A 26,072-nucleotide genomic window follows, 5' to 3' on the forward strand; every position below is an offset into this window, starting at 1 on the left:
AGTAGTGTCTGCACAAGGGCGCTCCACCCCATCTTGTAAATAAGAAACTTGAGCGAGACACATATTTCTAGGCTCCAGTTTCTGTTTTCTCTTGACAATGGAGATGGGATTAACCACATTTAAATAATATTTTGAATATTTGGGGGTGGACTCCTTTTTTTTTTTTCTTTTTTTTTTTTTCTGTGAAGATGTTTTTACAAGGAGAGTCAATAAATGGTTTTTTCCTATCCCCAAACCCTCAAGACAGAAATGGGGGAAGTCCTTCACCATTCAGGCTTGCCAGATCATAGGTGAAATACTGTGCTACCTGTTTCTGGCTTCTGACCTTGCTCAGTGGTCATTAGAGCTTTTTGCCCCTTGATGCAGGATATTTGTATCCTGTTTGGAATGACATCCTAGGCTTTACTGGGGTCCACTTGGCCAACACTGGAATATAACGTTTCTGCTAGGCAGCTCTTGATTTTTGTGCAGTTGAGTGGTTGAGGCAGATGATGTCTTTCATTTAACTAGTTTCTTCTTCCTACAGCCAGTGGTTTTGATGACTTTGAGCAGCAGCACTGATGAGTATTTTACCTATAACTGAGTAAGAATTGAGTGGGAATTGGGACAGGAAGGTGCATAACAATCGGGTGTGATTTCTAGACACATGCAGGAGTTCTGCAGACACAGGTTGGTCAGATGAGGATATTTGGTACTGTTATGGACTCAAGGGTAGGAGGAAAAGTGTTATTCAGGCTGCTTTGTAGCATTGATGCTTCCAGTGAGTAGAAACAAATGTTTGGCATACAAACTCCTATGACTCTTTGATTTCAAAAGATAGTCCAAGTTTACAGTAATAAAAGCCTATTTTGTATTTATAGTGTTCTAGGAAGGAAGTTTTTTTTGCCCTTAGAAAGTCTCTGTAGGACTAGAGAGTCTGTAAACGCATTACAAGTTGTGTCTGTAAACTGTGCATAGTGCAAAGCTGCAGTTGAGTGCCAGAACTTGCATTTGTAGTAGAAACAGATTTTCATAGGCCTTTGCTGCAAAATGGCATGTTCTGATATTTAAAACTGTTGCTTTGAAGTGCCTTCCCTGGGTTTTCAGAGGATGGCAGTTGGATCACTTTTCAATTGAGCAGCAATTTGAAGGCACCCTCTTCTTGAAGTCTTGAATGAGAAGCTAATGCTGCAAGAATGTGCTCTGCTTGTTAGGGTAGTCTTATCAGTAGGCTGGGCTTTAATTCAAGGTAAAAGTGAATGGACAAATACTCAGGAATCATATGACACTTCCAGGCTTTCTTCCTGAGAAGCCAGCTCTTGGTGCCTGCTATTCTGTCTCAAGGCTACCATAATCCATGTTCTTCACATTCAGAGAAGAAATGAGGACTCTTCCTGAACTTCTCTCTCATTTGGTGGAGTTTTAGCTGTTTCATGGAAAGACTGCTTGCTCTTAAACAACAGATATCTTACTAATTGTGCTGTTTAAAAACTGAGGGGAAATGATATGGCAGGGTGAAGACTGGTCCTTTTATAAAGAAGCAAGAGTTTCAATTACTTTGTTTCATTTTAGAATAAGGATCTTGTCATCATAAAATCTAGCATTAGCTTTGGCTTCCTTCAGCACCATGCTATGAATATGTCTAATCCTGCAGAAATGTGGAGTACACACTTGATCTTCATGTAAGAGGAGAAAGTATTTCTAGCTATAGTAGCTCTAATTAATTTAATGACATCGTGCCAGTAACAGAGGGTCTAGGAATGCTATTATAATTCAGTCATATAATTCATGCTATTATAATTCAGTCATAGTTAAGAACTCATTTTTGCATGTAGATCTTGGGGCACAGCATGTCCATTCATCAGGATTCTGGTAAAACTTGAAGATCTGTAAGGATGAAAGAGTAAGAGCTGGTAGAGGGATGAAGAGGGATATTTAGAAATTCCTTTGTTGCGTGTACAGCAGTTCTAGCCAGGAAAATTGGCTGGATGTTACCTTCTTCAAACAAGATATTTGGTGTGCTTGTGGAAATATGTTGTAAAGTTTAGCTTTTAAAAGGGACATAATAAACCAAAGGTCTCAGCATTGTCTTTCTGCATTTCAAGTCAGAGACTTCCAGGTCTCAGCTTTGATCTTGGAGCCAGCAGTGAGAGGCACTGCCTATTGCAGGATCATTGCAACTCTTGGCACCATCACCAAATTTTAATTTTATTGTTGGTTAGGGATTCTTTTGTCTCAACTGCAATTCCTTGAGGGGTGTTGTTTCATAAGTATTAACAGATCTTCCCAGTTTCCCTTGAACGTAATTCTGCCCTGAGGTGTTGCTGTTTCTTCCCTACATTAAGGTCGTGTGCATTTACTTTTAACATATTCAGCTCAAGATATTTCATATCCATAATGTACTTCCTATTTAAGGTTTTGGATGTTGTGAGATTGAAAACGGGGCTACCTAGGAAATAATGCTGTTAACTGAGGAGCAAAGAAATCAGATACAGAATATGTAGTAAAATAAAGGGTTTGCAGTATTGTTTTGGCAATGAACTTGTGTCTTGATGGAGAAACTTGGAGGTACTAGGTTCCATAACACAGCAAAACAAAATGAAATACAATCCTTAAAGTAGGGGTTGATTGCCAAGTCAAATATTAGGATGCTGCTTTTCAATATGCTACTGTGGGTGAATTCAGACAACTGAGACTGGGACTTCAGAGATTTTTACTGGTTTATACTGCCTCCAAATGGTGTCTTAAGCAAGTTTCCTTGCTTACATGTTCCTCAGTTTCTCAAGTTACAGTGTTTTTGATTTGCTTCTGTTTCTTTCAAGTTAAAAAGACCCAAACAAACAACAAAAAAAGCCAAACAAGTAGAAACCAAGTAAAAAGCACCCCCAAACCAAAATCCTAAATAACTTTCCTTGTTGGGTGCCTGAGATTTTAACATTTGGGATGTATTTTGTGACACTTGGGTAAAAGATGCATTCCCTTCTTCCCACTTTCATTTAAGTATTGCTGGAGTAAATAATCCCTAATGTTATTCCACTGATAAAAGATACTTCAGACTAGATAGGGTGCCACAGACAAGATGTTTTTTACTTTTCCTGCCCAAGAAATGGGAAGTGGCATGATTGCAATTTTCAGATTCAGGTTCTTTTTCTTTGAAATCCTGTCTGCTTTATGTTATTCGATATTCAGTTTGTTGTTTTCACAGAGTGTTATTCAAGCTACAACCCTTTGCAGCAGTTGGATTATTTTGCACTGTCTGTTCAGCTTTTAGTCTTCTGATTGCTGTCAAATATCTGCATTGTGTTATTTGGTTAGTTTTGGGATAAGTCTCTTGGATGTTTTGGAGCTCGCTTACTTAAAAAAATCATAGATGTAGTAATCTAGCACTGATCAAAAATTTTTATTTGCATTTTCAAAAATAAGAATTTGTAAGAATAGAAAAGTATGGTTTCCAAGGAAGCTTTGGCTCTGTTACATCAGATTCTGAAAAGGAAAAGCCATACAGATAGAAAAGCAATTGTAGCAGCCTTTCTGATTGAATTAGTAGTGAATGCTCTTCTAAAAGCAGCCTTCATTATTAACCCAAGTCAGTTACTAATACATGGGGACAGCTGAGTGAGGAGTCACCAACAGTGCACTGAAGAAGGTAATTGTAAGAAGGACTTAAGGAATGCTCTTCCTCACTGGCATGGCATGAGCTACTGCTGTGGTGAAGCAGTACCTGTGATATCTTAACCAGCTGCTGTTAAAATGAAGGCGATGTCAAGTATTTGCTGTTGGCATTTCAGTATGGTAAACGAAGGTTGAATAAATTGAGAGGAAATGAGCCAATCTTTGCTCAAGACTCCTGAGTGTGTGGTGCACAAAGCCTTGTCTTGAGGGAAGTTTTTTCCTCTACTCTGGTTTCCTTTATGAGTCTCCCAGCTTCTCCAAAAGAAGCATGATGGGTGGTTTTAGTTACCATGGAAGTTGTGTTGTGCCAAGGCAAGAGGAAGAACTCTTCTGGCAGAGTAATTTTAGTCAAGATACAAGGGAGATAATGTTCTTTTGGTGCAAAACATAGACTGTGGTGTTGTCAAGACGTAGTAAATCAGCACAGAGTTGTTAGAGCACCATTTAACTTAGCTGAAGCCTTTGAATTACACTGAAGCCATAGGTCTCAGAGCTACTGCTTTTATAAGCTTCATTTGACTGTGATAACGATGTGGTTACTTGGTTTTACCAGGTAAACCAGATTTGGGAAGCTTGCGATACCAAAATCGGCCAGGAAATAAACTAACACAATCTGAAATATTAGAAAGCAGGCATTCTTTATTATGGTCACATCCAGAGGATATCTCCTCTAATCAGATGTGTATGATGAGGATTTCCAACAGGGTATTTATTCCATCCTGATCAAACACTCATCACAACGTATTTCCTCACTAATACATAAACATTGTTTTCTCCTAGCACTAATTTCCATGCATCTGCCTCCATGGGAAGTCCTTTTATGGTCCTGGAGGATTGTCTAAAAGGGTCTGTGGTGATTGTACTCACTGAGTTCTTCAATATTAAAGGTGACCTTTCCTTGAACTTCTTTGGGCGTGTGCTGTTGCTTCTTGTTACAAAACTTGCCGAAACCGCCACTATATTCCTCATTATCTGTTTACCCACTGGTTCCAGCTATGTTTATCATCCTGTGTGCATACTTTTGCCTTCTTTTATGTTTTTTTTTTTCTACTTGGTCTTTAAGATCTATCTAGCAACCTCAGGGGGACTGAAAATGTCTGTTCTCTGTGTTATTTATCACTTGCACAAACTCGTTCTCAGAGCATGAGACGACTTCACAAGTTGTACTCTGTATGGACCAAACCTTACTTATTTGGGAGACAAGCTCTATCCATTGCTGTGTATGTGTAGGCAGGAGTGTGTCCATCTCCATCATTCAAACAATAGCTTCTCTTTTCCCAGCAGCCACAGCTGCTGTTGAGAGAAGGATGCTGAGGCCAAATAAAAGGACATGCTTACAGCTCTCACAAATCTGAGGATGTGTGGCAGTCTTGGCTTAGGGAAAAATCATGCAGCAATTCCACAGTGTTTTCCTACTTCCTTGGTGTCAGGAACAAGTCTGTCTCAGGGTAAGAGACAGACAAGAAAAGCTAAGCTGCCTGGACAGTGTTTCCTTCTTTAAGAAACATTCTTGCAACAGTGGGAATAGCTTTTGAGCACTTGCTCCACCATACTGGCTTTATGTTGACTTTTGAACTAAAATAACTAAACTGGTTTAATATTGCTGCAGAACCTTATGATCATTCAGGACTTGCTAACTCACAGTGTCAGGGACAGAATTTGTTATGTTAAAGGGTCTTGCACCAACCAAATGGAGGGGTTTCTATTTTGGAATTTGATGACAATGTTGCCTTTTTTTCCTCTTGATACTCTTTTTTACTTGCTATGCTCCTGTGATCACGTTGGATTTAAATTCTGAATAAAACTCTAGTGCAGTTTCATGTTAGTTTATCTGATATCTGGCCCTCAATGAAGCTGATCCCCTTTCCTCTTTGACTCTTAGTTTTTATACCTTCCCACCCTGAATGCTTCATTTTGTAATTGAAAATAGAGCTATAGCTGTTTAATTTGTTAATTAAGTGAAAATCTGTCCCTCATTTCAGCGTTGATTTTTCACTGTATCAGGTGGGGGAACCAATTCTCATGGTGCCACATAGTAACTGCCGGACGAGGGAAGCAGTGGGAGCATTTGCTCTTTGGGATAATCTTGGCCCTTCACTTTAGTGCAGCCAACTCACACCCTGGCTTACCTGTTTTGGGGAACTGGGCAAGCACCAGTGTGATGCCCAGCTCTGTGCAGTGTGTTCTTTTGTAATACTGACAGGAGAGTGGATTGCTGCTGCACAGAAAGGATCTCATGTTTCCATACCCTTCCAGCATTCCTGTTATTTGTATTGCCACACACCCATCGCCAGGCTTCTGCTAGGCAAATTCCTGCTGCCACTGGGAGGCAAGTGCAGTGCTGAGGTCAAGTGTGCAGAGACCAAGGGAGGATGGAAAGTCAGGAACTCTGTGTAATAACCCATTTGTGCTTCAGTTTAGAATGGTGCTGTTTCTGGCCTGCATGAGGTTCTCTTTAAAGAAGCAATCTGATACAAGTAAAGTCTCTTTGCAACAAAGAAATGCTTTTGCCTGATTGCTTTGAGTTCTGGTTTGATTTTGTAGTCATGCTTTTTCTACAGACACCTATAGGAAATGAGGATGTGGTTTGACTGGGGAGGAATGCCAGAAAATAAAAAGAGGATGAGAATGTGGAGGGATGATGATTGTTATTGTTATTAATCAGTTTATTTTTGCTTCTTGCTGTGGGTCTAGTATAGCCCTGAAATCTGATGTGTCTTAAAGTAAAATAAAAAAGTGAGAGCAATTACCTGGTTTTGGTAGCATGGCAACATTTTTGGAGAGATTCTCTGAAGTATTCCCAGTGGATATGCACAATTAAGGGAAGTAAGTAGTCTGGGATAGAATATATAATCTACATAGTGACTTCTAGAATAGAAAGCCTCTAAGTAGACAGGTGATTACTGTGTGCATCACAGGAGAAGGAGGACTGTATGAAAGCTGTTTATGCAATATACATATTCCCTGTCTGAAAGCTAAGTGAGCTTATGCCTGGGAGCTACAATAACAAAACAAACAGATGAGATTTCTTTTTAACTTTAAAATAATACAACTGCTGCCTCCAGTCAGTGTGAGGATGAATGACTTCTCTTTTGTGATCTGTATGCTGGATTAATGCAGTATATTTTATTTGGGTTGCTTTCTGAACTGTTTCTTGATGACTGGCTCAAGTGTGGTATATGCCTATAATCTGCTTGTTACACCAAATATTAAGGGATAGCTGCACTCTGGAAGCCTTTTCTTAAGAAGCTGTGCTTAACATGTTGTTCTCCTGTGTACACGTGAAAAAATTATTCAAGACTTGTCTACTGAAGGAGTGGTGACTCTTATGTCACTCAGTACCATCATGATAAGTGTTGCTTGCCAAGTATTTGGTATTTTCTTTCCATGTACTTGAAATCTTCTGCAGCCTAAATCTTGTTTTTCAGTCTTTTGGTTGAGAATTATCAGAAGACAGTTCTTGGAACTATTAGATTTCAGCCGGAGGAAAAGTTTTGTACAAATCAAATTTCTTTTTACAGGAAACAATTAATTTTCTAGTTTAGAAAATTAGCAGTGTTGTGTGTTTCCAGTTCCCTGATTAACTTTCTAATTTTAGTTGTTTTGGAGCAATTTGTCAAAAAGGCAGACGTACTTTTTCTGTAAGTTCCATGAAACTGAGCTGGGGCAGGAGGGGGATCTTAGGAATGCTAAGAGAAGACAGTGAAATGGACTCGTGTTACAGGCATGGAAGAGTTAACACCAATAAATCTGTCTTTAAAAATGTCCCAAAGATAAGCTGTGGTCAAATGTAATATATGAAAATCTAGCATTCGAGCCAGCGTTCTCAGAATGAGATGTTGAGGTGGTCAAAGCTCTGGATTTTGGCAAAATAAAAGTAATTTTAACATGTTTCTGTGGGGTTTAAAAAAAAATATATGAGAATTCTCCTTAGCTGCAGTAAGCCTCTGTAGTTATTCATGTGTTTGCTTCACCAGCTGTAGGAGCTTAGGTGCTGTCCAGTATCATCAGGGACTTGTGTCTTCATTTCTTTTCAGGTAGGTATTCCAAGAGACGACAGTAGAATCTTCAAATGCAACTATTTTATGCAAAGTTATGTTAGTGGTTGTCTCAAGTATTTTATGTTTCTACAATTAGTACCTCAGAAATACTCCAGTGCTGTCTGCTTCATACGGCTGTAACACTGTCAGTATTCAAAGTGCTTTATAAGTTTAATTAATCTCAAAGACACTTCTGTACACAAAACAGATGGAGGGTTTTTTTTAGTCATTTTAATTGCTCTGTAAGTTTTCTACTTCCATCTTTTTTTGCTTCTGTTCAGTATCTATAACGTGAAATACATTCAGTCTGTTTTGTAAAACTGACATAATAGGTGCAGGTTCTGTAGTCCTTTCTAGTGGAATTCCCCCAATTTATTATTACTAAAAACCCAAACAAAACCCGCATAATTACTTCAGAAACACAGTTCTTAATCATGCTAAACAAGCCCTTGAAAGAGGAAGGGTTTTGCCAATTGTATTTCACAGTGTTTCCCAGGCTACCTTACAGGTGGTGTAACAGAATATAAATATGCTGCCAACGTGAGACAGAAACCTTCCTTAAAAACACAACAACTGAAATCTGCTGTGTCAGTGGCAATCTGCTGGAGATGTATTTGTCTGTCAATTTCTGACCTTGCATTTTTTGGTAGAATTTTCACAGTCTAACTGTGCATTGGACTTTTAAAGGAAATTAACCTCGTGCAGGCTAATGAAGATTCATACCCTTAAACTGTGTGTACTTTATATCCCTGTTTGGAAAAGAAAGAGAAATTAAGTTACAGAATTAATTTAAAACTTTTGATTTTAGGTACTGTTTTTGTTAAATGAAGAAAAGATCTGTCATCAGAATAGTCAAGAGAGCATTATCAAGTAGCAAAGTTAGATTATTTAATGTTCCTTTCTGCACTCTGGAAATAGTGTGCTCTAGGTAGATGCTTATGGTTGTCAGAAGATGTAAATCAGGATGGAGATGGGTTAATTGTTGATAAGGGACAACTTAAGATCATTATGCATTAAAAATCTATTATTGAATTAAGTTAAAACTATTAATTATTAATAATTTATCATGGTATCGACACAAATCTGTACATTTTCCAATCTCCTGCTTTATTACAAATACTATTGGCAAACATTTTCAGCATATACATCATGGCTAAAAACCCACAAAGGAATATATAAATTATGTGTAAGTAGTTGGTGCACAGTATGAAGGGGAGGAAGTGGTCTGGAGGACAAAAAAATGCTTGAGAGAAGCGCAGTCTGCAGTTATGAATTATTTCATATAAATATTGCCTATGGCATGGATATTTAAAGGGGGCGAAAAGCCGAATATATTACACGGAGCTCATATCAGCCGCTGTGGGCGAGCTCTGGGAGCGATTCCGAGAGGAGGGACGCAACTTGGGAGCCTCAGATAGAGCCGAATGTTTTGTCTTCAGCTTCCCAGCTGCTCAGGGCTCGCTCCCGGTGAAGAAGGAGAAGCGTGTGCTGCCGGCGTGCGGAGCCGCCCCGGGGCCGCGGGCTCGGCTCGGGCGCAGCCCCGCAGATGGCGCTGGCCCCGGCGCCGCTCTCCCGGCCCGGCCGGGCAGCGATCGCTGTGCCGGGAATTCTGATGGGCTCCGTGCACAACGCGTGCCTTTCAGGTGACTGCTGGCAACCAGATGTTTTTGATAAGATTTTGATAAATGTATTGGGATCCATTGAGAATAAGATTTAACATGAAAATAAATAAAAAGCACCCGTGGGAGTAATTCTATTTTATTTATATTCCTTAGCTCGGATAGATTTATTTTTTAAAATTTTTGTTCTCATTCCTTTCTTCTAGCCTTCTTATTAAGAGCGTTGGACAATTTATCCCCACGATGAAATTATATGAAATGTTTTTTGCCCTTTTTTTTTTTTGAATCTAAAACCTTCAGCAATGCATACAGCACAACTGAATTTTCAAAAGAAAACTCTTTGAAGTCCTTTTTTCTTTTTTCTTTCTTTGTGTCTCTGTCTCCCCCTTTCTCCATCTCTCCCCCCTCCTCCTCTCTGTCTGTCAAGTTCAAGAGCAGCTCAGATGCCATGAATTAAGTGAAGCACAAAAGGGGAAAAGGAGACCCTTTTGAAGAACAAAGGCCTCCCATTAGGCTGCCGTGTTCTTTCTCTGACCAAAATTGCTCCCTACATGGTTTTTATTGCTGTCCACATGCTTGGCACATAAGGTAAATACAGTAGGACCCTCGTTACCTCACACTCTCTCTTCCTCTTCCCCCTTCAATAAATGTTTTGTCTCTTTGATGTCCCTAGTAATTCTTATACTGATTGTTCCCACCCTCATAAAAGCCCCAGGGGTAGTCATGGTGGTGGATAGCATTAGATACTGTGTAAATGCTTCCAGAAAAGAAGACAAACTGCAGCCAAAGAATTTATTTCAGGTGGAAGAGAATGGGAAGGAAATACAGATGTTTTCTTTTCAACATGTTGCCTCTTTGCCCCAGCTACGCTTGTGTTTCCCAGGGAAGTTCATAATTTCTTCCTGTGTGTTTCACACAAGGAAACAAACAAGGAAATAAGGGCCAAGTCAGAATTATGAGAAAATTCATGTCACAAGAATTTAAAGTGACAGGAAACTTCTCTTAAGCCTTCTTGATTATTTATTCTTCTTTGGTTTGGACAGCTCTCTGTTTCAGAGCTCTAGTGAAAAGTACCTGCTAAGGTTCAGACTGTGTGAGATTTCAAAATGTGAACTGTGCAGTGTATGCCTTTTAAAAATAAATCAGTCAGGCCCTTCCTACTGAAGAGAAATTTTAAAATAGCACTGAAATGTATGCATGCATATAAAAAACTGGAACCAGTTTAAAATGCTATCTTAAACCTAAAATTGCAATGGAACTTTTTAGTACTTGAATGACAAAATTTGCTAATGGTTTCAAAGACATCTTTAGGTGAGTTAATTTTTATGGCAGAATCCTGAAAGGTGAGAATAATTGATGTGAGAGCATAATTCATGCTGAAGTTGTCTGGAAATCGTAAAATATACAAGTATTTATTGGAATTTGAAATGATGTTCTTCCCAAATAAATTGCATTTAGAGATATTTATTTTGTTATTTGTACTTGTTTTCATCTTCTGGTTCTGCATTTTTGGTGACATGAAGTAGTTTCATTAGGTTGTGTAACACAGTTTAATATGTAATGATTAACAGAACATGTAACTGCTTTTATTTTTGGCACTGCTTCTTACTGCTACCACCTCATCTCCTGGAGTGTATGCTTTTATGAGCATCTGCTGTTATGAACATAGTAATTCCAGAGAAAATGTCAACAAGGCTACTTAAAGAAATAACAATGACTCTTATCAGTCTATTTTGTAGATTACAAGGCAAGGAAAATCCACCTTGAAATCTGACTTTTCATGGCAAGTTTATTTTTAAGCTTCTTTTTTTTTCCCCCCATGTTGCATAATAAATTTTAAATAAATTATTGGTTGTAATCAGTTGAATATTTCCTCACTCTGTGAGGTTTTACATACACATCTCTGCAAAGGAATTAAATTTGCTTCCCCATCCTCTTGTAATTGGCCTACTTAGCTTCCTGCTGTGTGTGTGGGGCGGGGGAGGTGATGCTGGCACTTACTGAACTTTCAGTATGTAATTGGCATATTCTTACCCATATTTTATGCAAGGATGGGTCGTCTAAAGTGGCATCTGCACCTTCAGGTGTTCTGGTAGAACACCCCATAGGTAGCAGTGGTGCATCTGCTCGTGGTGGATGTGGGTGCTGTGATTAATGGCAGTGGCTACAGCTGCCTGAGTATGGAAGATGAACCTTTGTTCTACCTTCCCCCTCCCTCTTGCCATGCCCCATTTGTCATGTAGCCTCTCCTGTTGTCGTTTAACCTATGTCCCCTTGCTCCGTGGAGCTGTACCTGCACTCATCTTCCCCAGCCTCACAAATCTGTGCCAGACCCTGCCTTCCCCTCTGTCTGCGGGCATGGTTCTGTTCACAGGTCAAGCAGATGCAGAACCAGGCTGTGCCAGGGTGCTCGTGGCTGGAAGTTGAGCCAAGGGAGAGGAGGCACAGCTGCTGCAGCCACAGTTTAGCCACAGCAGTGACTGGTTTGTGTTACCTACCCTCCAAGAGCACTGGGATGCTTTTGTGGGGAGCTGGGACAAGTCTGGGAGCCACTGGATTCAAAGGCTTCATGTTGGGCAGAGTAAGAGGAGGACTTTGTGAGGGAGGTGGGGCTGTGTTGCACAGAATCACAGAATTAATGAGGTTGGAAAAACCTTTGAGATCCTTGAGTCCCACCTATGGCCTAACCACCCCCATGGCACTGAATGCCACATCCAGTCTTTTCTTAAGTACCTCCAGGGATGGTGACTCCAACAGCCCACTCCAATGCCCTGTCCCTCTTTCTGTCAGGAACACCTTCATTGTGTCCAGCCTAAAACTCCCCCTGGTGCAGCTCAAGGCTGTGTCTGTCCCTTAGTCTGGTTGCTGGTTTTCTGGGAGAAGAGAGCAATGTCATGCAATTAAGTAACATGATTTTAATACTACTTGGAATTTCTATGAGGATGAATAAGAGCTGAAATATAAATCAACTTTACCCACACAATAAAAAGTGAGTGTCAGCTTTGTGTATTCCTTTCAGCAGTAGTAAAATGATTTTCCCAGGCATGTCTTGTAGGTACCTTTTATTGAATTCCATCAGATTATTGTTCCTCATACTTTTTCTTTAAGAATATGTAATATTCACCTGAAAGAGAACATTGGGAATTTTCAATTGTATGTCTGCAGAAAACAGACTCACAGTCTGAATTTTGAGCTTCACTTGACAATTTCTGTATAAAGACCAGTGACATAGTAGACCTAAAATTTTGGTGGCTTCCATTGAAGACTTGTTGAAATAAGTAATGAAAGAATGTTTTAGCAAGAGGCTTAGTTTTAATTATTCAAAACTGTTCCTTCCTTACATAGGAACTGCAAATTTGTGAGAATAGTACCTAGTGCCTTGGAAACACTGCACAATGAAAAACACTTAGATTGCTACTCTTGAAATAAGCTGAACATTTTAAAGAAATGAGGATGTCTTCAGAATGATTTTATTTCTTTGGCACTGATGCTGCTGGAATTTTCTCAGGTTTGTCTTAATTTTGAACTCCTAGACGTTGAGGAAAGGCTTAGCAGAGCTCTGAAATGTAAGGTTGGTTATTGTAATCATTGAATAGTCATATTCACAGTGTAAATCCAGGATAAGAGGTTCAGTACATCATCTGTTTATTCCCCAAGGACTAATATTTCTTACTAGATTCTTAGTAGAGCCTTGAAGCTGTGTAACTACTCTCATCTTCATCACACAAAATGTAAAATCTCTTGAGGTAAATAAAATTTTCTGCTCTTATATTCTTTCATTTGCAGACAACAGTAAGCAAGACTCCTTGTACTTCAGGTTGTAGTATGCCTTCTGAGTTCTCTGCCACTGGCACATGCTCTTTTTTTACTAGCTTGCTTTAGGTTATAATACAGAGATTATTCTTTTTATGTTTTTGTTGCTTGCTTCTTGTATTTAGCATTTTTTTCAGGCAGCAACATAAAATGGAAACTTGTGCAAAAAAGATTGTGTTGTATGTTGAATTTTGAACAGTGAGTAAAACTTTGAAAATGTATTACCCTTCCTCTGCAGTAGGAGATTTTGCATACTGACACTTGATGTTTTCTTTTCTAGGGGCTAAACAAAATGTTGAATGAATCAGAAATTGGTTGAATGGCAAAATCCATTCAACCACATTCAGTAAAGAGTTTTCTCTGTTGGGTGAATTTCTCAGGCTGTAGTGGTTTAGGAAATGATGACCTGTTTTACCATGATGGTATGGCCTACGCTGACTGGCCATTAGAGGAGAGGAGACAGGAATTTACATGAGAGTGACCTTATGGTAACCACTTGCTCTGAAGGACATCTAAATTATTCTGAAGGCTAATCTAAATTATTCTGAATGATTTTGTACAGCTGCAAGCACACAGCACACGCCACTGACACACAGTAACTCATGCTGCTGGAGACCTGGCCTTTGTTCTTTTTGTATATAATTTTTGGATAAGGAGTGTGTTGCGTTGATTTTTGGATGTGTGTGTAGCATTCAAGTTGGGGAAGATCCATTCTCAGGTGAAGATTTTAGATCTGGAGGACTTCATAAAATGTAGCCCTGCAATGTCACCTAGAGAGATGTGAGGGATCTACGCTTACCTGTTCTCCATGGTTTAGATTTAGGGACCACTCCCCTGATTTTTTTCTGAGATACCTACAAACTTATATGAGCATATATTGTAATATAGTGTAGAAACAACTGTGAGTATTCTTGGTGAGGTCTAGAGAGTTGTGTAAATGGCTTTTTCACTTCAGAGCTATTGTATGAAATTTGCCTTCTAGGATTAAGCACTCTGATCCCAGATTCAGTTTCTGGGCAGAGTACCCACATTGGAGGAGAGCAGCCCTGCAGTACTCAATTTTACGTTAAAGTCTCATGGATATCTTCCATATCCATACTTGGAGAGCTTAATTAACAGAACTAATTACTGTTCCAGATAGATCTACATGTCCCAGTGCAAATTAACATGGATTTTAAGGAAGTAGAAGGGAAATGAAGCTGTCATGTGTGTGGCTGCTTATCAGCTCTTGAGTCTGTTTTAGGAGTGCACGCTGAAGGCTCGTGTGATCCTTGGCAGCTGAAAAGTGGTGTCCATGGTTGTGCTTGGCGTTAGAAGAAGCACAGAAGCCCTTTCTGAGGCCAGTCTGCTTTTCCTTTTGCTTGCCTCGTAGCCAGAGTGCGGCTTTGCTTTGTCTTCCTCAGGAAAATTGCTGCTGCTGTTGGCTGTGCGGGTTTGTTCTGCGGACACAGGCTGGGAGTCTCCGGAGGAGAGAGACTCGCAGTTGTAATCTCTCCTTGCCTTGCCTCTGGTCAGGCAGCCGATTGTTTTTCTGGTTTGGTTCCTCCGGGTGGCATCTGTCTTCAGGAAAAATTTCCTTACAGCCAAGTGTGGGCTGCTGAACTGTGGCTGTCTCAGCGCCACTGTTTCTGACTGCTACGCTGAATTAATTACGTGAGCAGTTATGGTGTAGGTGCTGGAAATATTTGTGGCTGTTCAGAATGGAAGAGCTGCTCTTAAATTGATTTCTTTGTCATCCTCTGGAGTCTTTTTTGGGTTTGTTTTTTTTTTTTACTTTACTCCTTTAAAAAAAATCCTTAAAGATAATATTTCATATGTATAAAAGTTGGGTTTGTGCCACTTACAGTGCCTTTCCTATCCTGTGATTTTATTTTCAATATTTTAAGTGGTTCATATGCCTACACAGCATTTCATTCCCATCTCTTAAGCTTTATCTTATTGTAACTTTCTAGATGTAAATGCTTGTTTAATACTAATCAACTGTTTCTTTGTTGTTCACTGTATTATAATTTAACTGTGTGTTATTGACACAGTATTACTTGAAGGTTTCTCTTAAATGCCTGTTTTAAAGATCTGGAAAACAGTGTTCTTTTAAAGATTGGGTTAAAATTACTTGTACAGAATTAAAAATATGTGAACAGTGTGGCTGTACACAGCCAGATGTTGCAAGATCAGCATGAACCTGACAAAGCCTAGAAGGGATTCTGCTCCTGCTAGGTAAAGACTTGAACAAATACGTGGGACCTGCAGTGTTCCCCCAAAGGCCAAAAGAAATGAATTCTCTCGAATCAGAATGTGATTTGTCTGGAAAAGTTTGCTCCACTGAGAACACCTTCTCAGCATCTCCTGGGACTTGAGCCATAAAGGTCTTGGGTTCAAAGCAAGCTGGAGTTTGCACAAGGCAAGTGTAGAGAAATAATTAATCTAGTGAAGGCTGGGGTACTCAGTTCTCCTTTGTTTCATGGAGAGAATGTGGCTGTGCTTTTGCTGTATGAGTTATTCAGTTGTTTTCTGTTGCATTTCTGTTCATTAAGAAGGGGAGAGCTTTAAATGTTCACTTTTTTTTTCATGTTTAATTTTTAAGAAATCAAGGGCTTTTTGGCTGGCATAGTGATTTATGCCATTCATAGCTGTAAAACTGAAGTTCTTTGTAATACAAGAATCAAGCTCGTGTAATGGCAAACGATTTTCCAAGTACAAACCAAATGTGTATTATACAGTGTTTGTGTTGCTTTGGTACCAGTCAGCTGTGAGGTGCCTCTGCTGCTGAACAGCTTTACTGGTCTGAGTAAAGTTAATAGGACTTGCAGGTAGCAGAACCTCTTTAGGTGTTACACGAGAAAGCAGCACCACGTTCATGTTCTTGTTTTTCTTCCTAGGGAAGCCACGACTAAAGACACAAGTTGAAAGTATGGAAATGGCAAAATGCTATTAAAATAACAAAAATGTTTTTTAACATTTATCAGTGCGTAAAATATGCAGCACAATGTCTGCTCTCGGAGATAACAACTGTATTTTTGTGGTGAAAATGGAACACAATTGAACACAATTGTTCAGCAGATACTTAAAGCATTATGGGACAGCTTTGCCTACTCTACACCTGCTATAAATTTATGTAAACTGTACCAAAATCTGGATTTTAAGAAAATATGTGTGCTGAAGTTTCCAGTATTGTTTTTTCAGATGTTTTGAGCTTATGTGCGTAGAAGTTCCAAATGCCAGTGCTGCTTTAAAGTTAAAATAAATCTATTGCATTTCAGCATGTGCTATTTTAAAAGAGTGTAGTTCCAAATAAAGGGAGGGAACTCCCTTATTCTATTTCAGTGTTCCTTGAGGAGGAACCTGTAAAAAATGCTGCTTGTGTGAATTTTCTCCTCTTCATGGGCGAGCTGGGGAAGTAGAGACGAGCAGCAGTTGGAACTTGAAAATGGATATTTCCGTATAACTAATAAAATTACTCTTCAGGTCACCAGGGCTGCAGAGTCAGCTGTTGTGTCCAGTGGATTTTGATTAAATTGGAGCGCAACATTTTCTTTTCCCCTTTGTGTGAATCTGGCTCTTTGAGGCATGCCCTCCTAGAGCATGTACTGTTTCAGTCCTTATTTCAAGCATTTCCACTCTTTGTACCTGCTTTGAGCCCTAGGATTTTTTGCCTTATACCTTGACCTTGGTGTACCGTGCATTTGTGAAGCTAATAAGGTGGATTTAAGAGAATAGCCTGTCCCTCAAGTTAAGGGTGAGAGGCTAGGAAATAAACACAGCGTGCTACAGAATGGAAGAGAACAGAAAGAGATATTTAAGAGGAGATTAAACACACCTTTACATACTTTCTGGGTGGCAGGGAAAAAGATGAGGTACTGACAAAAGGCCATATTTTCTTTGTTTGGTAATATACTTTTGTTGTTTGTTAACCTATTTACAAGCTCTAAATTAGATTTTTATACAAAAAGTCTCTAAGCTTTATTAAACCTCGAAAGGTGGCAGGAGTTTTTGGGTAGGGGGATGTTTAACCCTGTTTTCCAAAAAACATGGAGATTATTAGGTTGAGCTGAATGTTAATTCCATTTCTTGTCATTTTTTTACATCCACTGTCCAGTTGGTTACATTTTTCAGTGGCGTGGAAGTCTCAGGGAGACTGCTTTCTTAGAGATTCCCCAGTAAATGGGCAGGTACAGGAAACTGCTACCATTCACATGAAAGGAAAGAATTCATTAAGAATATGTGTCCATCAATTCTTGGAAAATTAATGCAGAGAAGTGCTCTTTATAAACATGCTTATTGCAGAAGTTCAGTAAATCAGAGAAATCTATCTTTAATCTATCATATATATATATATATATAAATAAAATAACCTTAAGGTAGAACAAGTCTTTTGTATGGTGAACTGTACAGTTACTTTTAATCTCTGTCAATTTTTGACTCTGTTTGTGGGACACTGTACAAATGATTGTACTGGTGAAACTGAGGGTGTAGGGTAGGGCTGGAACAGGGCAGACACAGGATTGGGTTCAGAGGACATGATTGCCAAAAGAAGTGCTTGCCAAAAAGGTAGATTCGCTGCCACGTCAATTCTTGTTCTGAGGTAACACAGATTTTTAGCTTTTCTGGAAATGAGTGTGCAGAACAGCTTTTTGTAGCTTGATTCTGTGGTGTGCCTACCAAGAGGGCCAAACTCTTGCTTTAATAATCTGGTTAAAAAATTTCCAAAATACCACAATTGCAAGATGCAAACAATTCAGGAAAGAACCTTTAGTAGTTTTGATGCCCAGTGAATTACATTGCCACTATCTGTATTCTAATAACATTTATATCTTGTGTTGCTTGGAAAGGAAAGAAAGCTTTGGCTAACTTCTAACTGAGATATGAAAACAGTATCAATTCACTATGTTTTCTTGGAAGTTTCTGTTCTGAGAAAGCAGGTAGTGTCTAAATGGATTGAGATACTAAAGAAAACTAAAATTGAGCAGTGCTCTGCCAGCTTTTTTTTCTGTGAATTTTCTCCATTAGACTATTACACATATCACATACTAGTTCAGTCCAAAATAAATTTGTTTATGGTATGGTCGGCTCTGTCTTGTTCTTCATTAGCAGGGCAAGTATTAGAAGCACCTGGAAAAAATGGAGGGTTTATGGGTATCTTTTCACTCTCTGTTGCTGGTAAGACAGTTGATAGAATTCAGCCTTGGTATTTTTCAGTCACAGCAGTCTATCAACTAATTTTTAACATGCTTAACTGTGAACTGTTGAACAAAATCTAATTCTCAGCGATGAGTACTGCATTGGATGTCTTGAGTCACTGTTGACTCAAAGCATGTCCTGATTCTGAGGCTACAGTTTCAGTAGGTTTCTCTTGACCTTGCCTGATGCATTGCATTTTGTACATTGCTTTGTATTTGAAGGAAGCTGAGAACATAAAGGTGCAAATGTAGGCAGTGTAAGACTTTAGGGTGGTCACAGTTGAATGCTTTATTTAAGGGGAAAGCTAATATGTTACACTCACTAATGTACTGGAGAAGAGCAGTAATGATGACGACTTGAGTGAGTCCTCTATGTGTATATCTGATTACAACTCTTTTTAGGTGCTTTACAGTATAAAAATACATCTCTCTCTGAAACAGAAATGTCTATATTAAGTTGTGGTTCCAAGCTTGGCTAAGCCAATTTAACAGCTCTCTGAAGCTGAAATGGGACTGCCCTTGCTCCTTACCTTCAGCTTCGTTATCATGTATTTACTCTTCTTCCTTTGGAAAGTCTTCTACTGTTCTAACCAGTTACATACCCTTCTGGAGGGGTGTAGTGACAAAGCCAGCACAGTGTAGCCAAAAATGGTGGGAAATCCAAGTGTGGAGTGTGGCCTTCTTCCAGCAGTGCTAAGCCATCACATCGCTGTACCCTGGCTCTTCATGCTGAAGCTGTGGCAAACCTTTTTAAGTTTCCTGCCACTGGAAGGACAGGGCAGTTCTCTTTGCTTTCCCACTCCTTCATGATTCAGCCTCTGTCCTTGTATCTGTTTTCAGTCTTTGGTTACCACGCATAGCTAATTTAACTTGAAAGGAAACAAATTTTCCGTTAGTTTTTTATGAAGTTAGTTTTCTTCTGGACTGCCAACTAAAATTGTCTCCCCCTCTGGTTAGGTGAGCACCTAAGGGAGGGCAGTGTGGGGGAAGAGGGAGAGCCAACTTGTGACTGGGGGATAAAAAGAAAATGAAGCTTTTCTTTTTCAGTGCTGGACAGTCATAAGATTGACTTTGTTATAAAATCTAAAAGTATTGTGAGGCTGTGGTTTAAACAGTTCAAACCAAACTAGATTGATTCTGCTTGGTCCTACCCTCAATGGCATTTGCTCTCTGCTGGGCTTGTCTGATTTTGCAGGCATCCAGGCTGGGAGCTGAGCTGCCAGAACTGTTTTTCAGGAGGGTTAATTTTCTGATGCCCAGTTCTGTGGGCTAATCATGCCAGCCATGGGGTGAGTTGAATGCTGGTGTGACCCCATGGGAGGGGTGGCCAGGGGAAAAGGGGATTGCCCTACAACTTTGTCAACTTTGGTTGTTTTCACTGTCACATTAATAAAATGTTTCAACTACTTCTATATCTACCTGTGTAGACGTTTTGTAGATGGGATAATTGACATACATGATGCAAACAAGAGGGAGATGTTATGTGAGTAAGACAATGTTTCTGCAGTCCTGAGGAAGACTGAGTTACAGTGAGAATAATCAGGGGTTTGTGAAAAATATGAATCAACAAAGGAGATAAAGGAGGCTCTGATGGATAGAAGGTACTTGACTGGGGCTTCTGAGAGTCAATATGAGACGTTCTTGGTATGTTCCTGGCAATCATGTTCCCATGGTGATAGGAAAGCACTCAGTTATCTGTGTCTTGTTCTGGACTTGTATTGGACAGATGGAAATCAAAATACAGATCTTATACTTTTGCATAATTAACATTTGCATCTCACTGCTGTGAGATGTAACGGAGGCCAAAAGATTAACAGGATCAGGAAAGAAAAGGGATTATTCATTTACAGTACATTATGCTAGGTTAAATGAAGGCTTTGTAAAGCCTTTGTAAAGAATTGAAAAACCATTATACAACAGGGAACAAATAAAGTGCTAACCAAAGGGGATTAGGAAGAAACTTCTCTGGTAAGTGGGCTATTCCATGGGTGTCCACTGTGAGGTTTCTTGTACCTCATATTAATCATATATCAGGCAAGTTTTAGGTTCAGCAGTTCATCTCTTTGCAACAATTCTTATGACCACTTAAACAGATGCTGTCTGTTGATTTGAATAGAAATGTGTAGTTGGAAGCAAATGCGTAGGGAAGCAAAGTTTAAATTTAGTTGTGCACGAGATGTCTTTCCAGGAGAGAGAGCCTCTGGAGAAAGGCCAGGGTCTGCCACCAACAAAGTGTAATCAGAAACCTGACAAAGAAATGGCAAGGGTGATTATTTGCAGTGGGGGTGTGTGGTGAAATTTCTAAGTGAGGAGCATGTTGGACATCAAATTGGTGCTGGGGAGGTTTAAAAATTCGGCTAAAATATTGGGCACATGATTGAGAACTGAAGGTATGTCTGATTTCAAGTATGATAATTAAAAAAAAAAGTTAAAAATAAGGTGATCTCAAACCAAATAAGATGATCTCAGCAGCAATAAAAAGGGTCTTTATAGTGTGATACATATGTTTCTGTAATTAGCAGGACAAAACCCCTAATAAATTAATCATTAATTTGATTGTTAATTTAATAGGCAAACTAATGATTCATTGCACACATAGGGTAGATTAGTTGTCAGCTGAAGTAATACTGTAGGATTTGGAACTTCCATAGTGAAGTAAAATATGAAAGAGGAATTATGAGGAATACTGTTTGAAGAGACTTCCTGATGTTGTAGTTTGCCTGTTGACTCTTGCAGCCAAACAATCTCTGAGAGAACAGCTTATGGTGAATGGACAAGTACTGATGGCTGGTATTTAAACACAAAAATGAGGGAAATGAAAGAATAAACTCAAATGACTTATTTAAAATTGTACCTCTGCTACTGGGTATCTACTATCCATCAGCAAAAGCTGCTTGACAGATGGGTAGCTGTCCATACTCTGCTATTGAAGAATAATCATAATAAATACCTTAAACAGCTTCCCTGCTCCTGATGGAGCCGAAATGGAGGTCTGGTCTTCAATGTTTTTCTGCTGGTTTAGGAGGATTCCAGCTCCAGCTTTGTCACTTTGCTCTCTGTACTCTCCTTCTGAAATAGCAGTCTGTTTTTTTCTCTCCACAGTGGTCATGTCCTGGTTAGCAAATAAGGAGGAGAGGCAGTGGCATGGCTTGGGAAGCACTGTCTGATGTAGTCATGTGCAATTACCTTTCTCAAGCTAATGAAATACAAGTACCCAAGGAATTGCTTGGAATACCCTGGTCTATTTTTCCTGATGGTGTTTAGCAAGCTGATAAAGCTCAAGTAATACCAGTGAATGCCTTTATTTCAAAATTTGCATACAACACTTGCTGTGATTGCACGATGGTGGATGAATGTCTCTGCAGGTAGAGAGAGCCAAAGTGAGCCACCACAGCAGCACCTCTCCCTCCCCCTTCTCCCCATTTATCAACTTCTGCACTACTTAGACACCTCTATGGCCTGATAAAGTAGTGCCAAAAAGCCACACCAAGCCCCCAAAATAGAGGAAATAATGGAATTTCCACTTCCCTCTTCGGTGAGAGACAGTTGTTAGGCTGACTGACCAGCCTATGGAGTTGTAGTCCTTGGACACTTTCTGAAATGTGCAGAAGGGTGAGGACCTCTGTTCTTACACAGATCACCACCTGCTCACCTGCTTTTGAGTGGCTTTGAGTGTTTCGTAAAAATGGGGAGAAAATGCCATTCTCAAAGTTAAGTGGGAGTGGGGAGGAAGAGGAATGCTGGAGAGACTGTAAGAGTTGGTTTTCTAAAATCTGTGAGACAAGGCAGCTTGCATTTAGTAGTTTAGACTGACTGGGAAAAAACCTCTCTAATTTGTTGATTTTGTGTGTTTGTTGATGTTGGTAAATCTTAAGTCACTAAGGAAGCTGCAGAGAGGGTGGAAAAATGAGTGAGTCAATAATGTCAAAAAATGGGGCAGTTTTATTTTAAAAGCTGGAGGTCAGTTGCACTCGCTTGAGTAACTAGATAATTTTATTTGCTGATAGACAATTTTTGGTCAATAAAAATAATCTAATGTCAATTCATACAATTTTCTGGGGTAGGAGAGAAAGTCTTTTCAGATGAATTTGCTGTAAGCCTTTTCAGTTCTTGTTAAGATTAAAGCTCTGTTTTGTAATTGTATTGATAAAATGCACTCTTTTATAATGTATCTGATTTAGAATGGCTTACTTCATTGATTACCAAATTAAAGTGATACAAAATCAATAGTAACACATACTAAAAGGATTAAGGACAGGACAACTGAAAAATTTCAATACAGTTGTTAATGGAAAGTCAAAATCTACTGGCTGTGTCTTTTTTTTCAACAAGCGCTTTCCGTATCTGCCAGTGATCAGGAAGAAGTATGGAAGCTTTAGTTGTGAAGTTTTCATTGGATGCAAATATTGGTGGAGTTGCTGCTATCAGATCCATTACCCCAAAGAGGTCTAAGTCACCAGTTTTTTTTCTGGGAACTTACCCATGTATTTTAATTCAGCTGAATAGAGTGTCTGCTAAACACCTAGCAAAAAAAGATGTAGGTTTCACTTTTGGTAGAGGAGCTTGTGCTCTGAAACACATGCGCTCTAAAAATGAGTTGAATCGTGATGAATTAGAGTCAGGAAATGGCTTTTGGAGTGAGGCAATACCTATGATAACACAACACTTGAGTTACAAATATGGTTGAGTCTGACCTTATGGTGCTGCTAGGAAATTTGTAACATCAGGAGAGTTGCTAACAAAGCCAGAGATGTGATGGATTCAGAATGTGAAAAGCCTGTCAAACTGAATTTAAAATTCAGAATTTTTGGTTACACCAAGTTTGACCTAGTGAACAGTGACTTGCTCACTGAGTGTAAGGGGTCTTATGGTTAAGGGAGCCTCTTTAACCAGCCCAAGGTGCACAGTAAGATCCAGTTACTGGAAACTGATGCTGGTGATTTCAGTACTAGGGCATACCTTATAAAAAATGAAGTGCCAGTTAACAGCTGAAGCTAAGAAAATGGTTTATAGCTCTGTCTATTAGAGTGTGTTAATGAGACTGTTCTTAATCCCATCCATCACCTGCAAGTTGAGGCTGAAGTTACACAGGAGGTGCTCGATGGCCTCCTTTATTACAGAAATGTTGTGTTTGTCTCCAGATCTCATCAGAAGGCAAAACGTTCACTCTTCCCTATTACCTTCTCCCTTCCTCTCCATCCCGTATTTAAGCTGTTCATAAGCAAGTACCATGGAGAGTTGGTCAAATGACATTTGAATTGCATATGGGCAATTTCAGTGCAAGTTTTTCCTCAGAATGCAGCAAATATCATGAAAGAAACCACAACAGAGATAAGAGCTGTAGAGGACAGAATCAATATGTACTTAAATCTTCTATATTTTTGAGATGTATAAAACTTGCCTCTTTGTTGGTGTAAGGGCTACATATGAGTGAGAGCAGAGAGCACGTGTGTGTGTGTGCTTGGGTAAATTTGCATTTAGAGTGTCTCCTCCTTAACACCTGACATTAAATATTTATTTGTTATACCAGTATTAGATGGTATTACTACTAATTCTTTCAAAATTGCATGTTCACTTTCAGTGTAAAATCTCTCAATTTTTTAGCCTCTCAGGTTCCAGACTCTGCCAGTTGTATGCCCCTTTTATTTCTTCCTGTAGAATGTGCAAATTTACTGGTTTGAAATACAGACTGAGTGCCTTCAGTTTTTAAGTCTTTGGCTTTTATTAATATGCAGTGGACTGTCAATGTTAATATGGTGTGGTTCTTAAAGTGCAAATTATGCCAGGTGTATAGGGGAATACTATTTTTTTCTTCCTTCTAATGAATTGTGATTTTTTCTTTTTCCCCCAACTGAGTGGGCTTACAGCCATCATTTTTAACACTAAATGGCATGTTTCTCTTGCTCAGTGGTTGTGCTCTGCTAAAGCTTTGTGTGTTTCTCTGGTCATTTTAATGCCACCAGCTCAGCTGTTTCTTTGAAGTGCTGCTGATTAGAAAAAGAAAAGAAGTCTGGAAGGCAGAAAAGGTAGAGAAGAAAACTGAAAGTACTTAAGCAAATGAGCAGCTTTCAAGTTAGTGATGGATTCAAGTTAGTTCCCACAGGTGGAATAATGGGAAGAGCTCACATTTGTATGGTGTCTTGTATATGTTATGGGGGAATGAAATTTATAGCTAATGTCCAGTATGCACATTGAACTGCTCCTGTTTGTTTTTATCTCCCCTTTCCTAAAATGTACATTCTCATGTGGGACAAGTGGCATAATGGTGGTGGCCTCTTGTGAAGTTACAGGCTGAATGCTCCTGGGTAGGCTTGCCATGCCCTCCTTGAAGAATAGGGATCACTGAGAGATGGTTATGCCAGGTACAAGGACAGACATTTTGTAAGGTCAGCACAAACAGGAGTGACTGATACTGAGGCTGTTTCTTACCAACCTCCTGCTCTTTTGAGGGCTGATAAGCATCATGTTATTTTTACTTAACCAGATTTCCAAAGGAAAGAGAGGTTTGTGTTATGTCTTTCTGACTTTTCCTTTCCACTCTCCCTCAAAAGCAGTTGTCCAATTTTAACCAAATTGAACAGATGTTTCAATGATACTAAGTTCCTGTTGAACAAGAGATAAGGTCTGAGTTTATGTGCCTGAGTTAATATAGGGACTCCTAATGCTAATATAATACTCCTAATGTATGAGATCTTTTATGTTACAATTTTTCATGGAAATAGCTGCTGTATTGTCATGCTCAACAAGTAGTCAAAAAGCCAATCAAATGCTAGGACTTAACAAGATAAGATCAGAGTGCAAAGCAATATAAGAAAAAATAGCATTGTGCCACAATCCATTAGTGCTTCTTTCTCTTAGATGCTAGACTGTGCAGCTCTCCTCCTTAGACATTAAAAAAATATGTAGAAAAACAGCATTAAGAATTCTTTTATGTAATCCATTCACATTTAATGGACAACTGTGTAGACTGTTACCATCCTGGAAGACAGAGCTAAGGGGGGATATGGCAGAAGTCAGTGAAGTGTCATGGAGGGGGAATAGAAGCTTACAGTTCATGGACTCTTACTGTGCAAGAAGTAGGGGACATTAGAATGGTGCTACAGAAGAAGACAGATTCAAAGCAAAATAGAAAAGGGTGTTGTTTATTGTATGCCTAGACTGTAGGACTCCTTGCTGCAGGCTGATTCCTCAAAGTTCGCAGGGCTTCAATGGGATGTTAGTGCAGATTCATGGCAGAGAAAAATCTGTTGAGGTTACTTCATGTTTAGCAACATCCTCTGCCCCAAAAAGTCTTTGATTTGTAATTGGGAGTGGGAAAGGATGAGCAGTGTCTTAGGTACCAGCTGTGTTCCTGCTTCCCAAGAGCCATAGGATATTAGCAGGGATACTTGGGCCCATCCTTTCCCCTAAGCCTTGTTCTTACCTGAAACCTCAGTCTGAGGAAAGGAGAGATTTCTTCTTTGTGGCTGTGCCAAAGGAAAAGCAGGGAAAGCCTGGTCCTTATCTGTATGGCTTTTCTGGTGGGTTGACCATCCAGTACATACGTGTGTGGCCAGTCAGTCCTCCCCTGGTTCCAAACCAGCCCCAGTGCCTTCTCCCTGGTTGTTTAGCCAGCTGGTATGGATTTGGTGAGAAATGGTATGGAAATGGTTTGGAAACAGTGAGAAGGCTGGGGTGAAGAGCTGCAGGCTAAAGTAGAGAGCTGTGTGTGCAGGATGCAGAAAGGCATGGAATTAATAGAAGGAGGGATCTGTGTTTGTAGGTAAGGAACA

General features: G+C 39.5%; 1 protein-coding gene across 12 annotated transcripts in view; it reads left to right on the plus strand.

Annotated features, from left to right (window-relative positions):
* The window catches only part of POU2F1 (POU class 2 homeobox 1), a 113,263-nt gene that overhangs the window by 18,325 nt on the left and 68,866 nt on the right, over window positions 1-26,072 (plus strand). Inside the window, exon 1 of one of the 12 annotated variants that reach the window (XM_041480187.1) lies at window positions 12,777-12,818. The exons of the other annotated variants lie outside the window; for them this stretch is intronic. The gene's annotated coding sequence lies outside the window, so the exon portion shown is untranslated. Of the gene's footprint in view, window positions 1-12,776; window positions 12,819-26,072 lie in introns of those variants that run through there. 12 annotated transcript variants of the gene reach the window in all.

The sequence above is a fragment of the Pyrgilauda ruficollis genome, unplaced genomic scaffold, assembly GCF_017590135.1.
Source record: "Pyrgilauda ruficollis isolate IOZ18807 unplaced genomic scaffold, ASM1759013v1 scaffold50, whole genome shotgun sequence".
In the NCBI taxonomy this organism is placed as follows: Eukaryota; Metazoa; Chordata; class Aves; order Passeriformes; family Passeridae; genus Pyrgilauda; species Pyrgilauda ruficollis.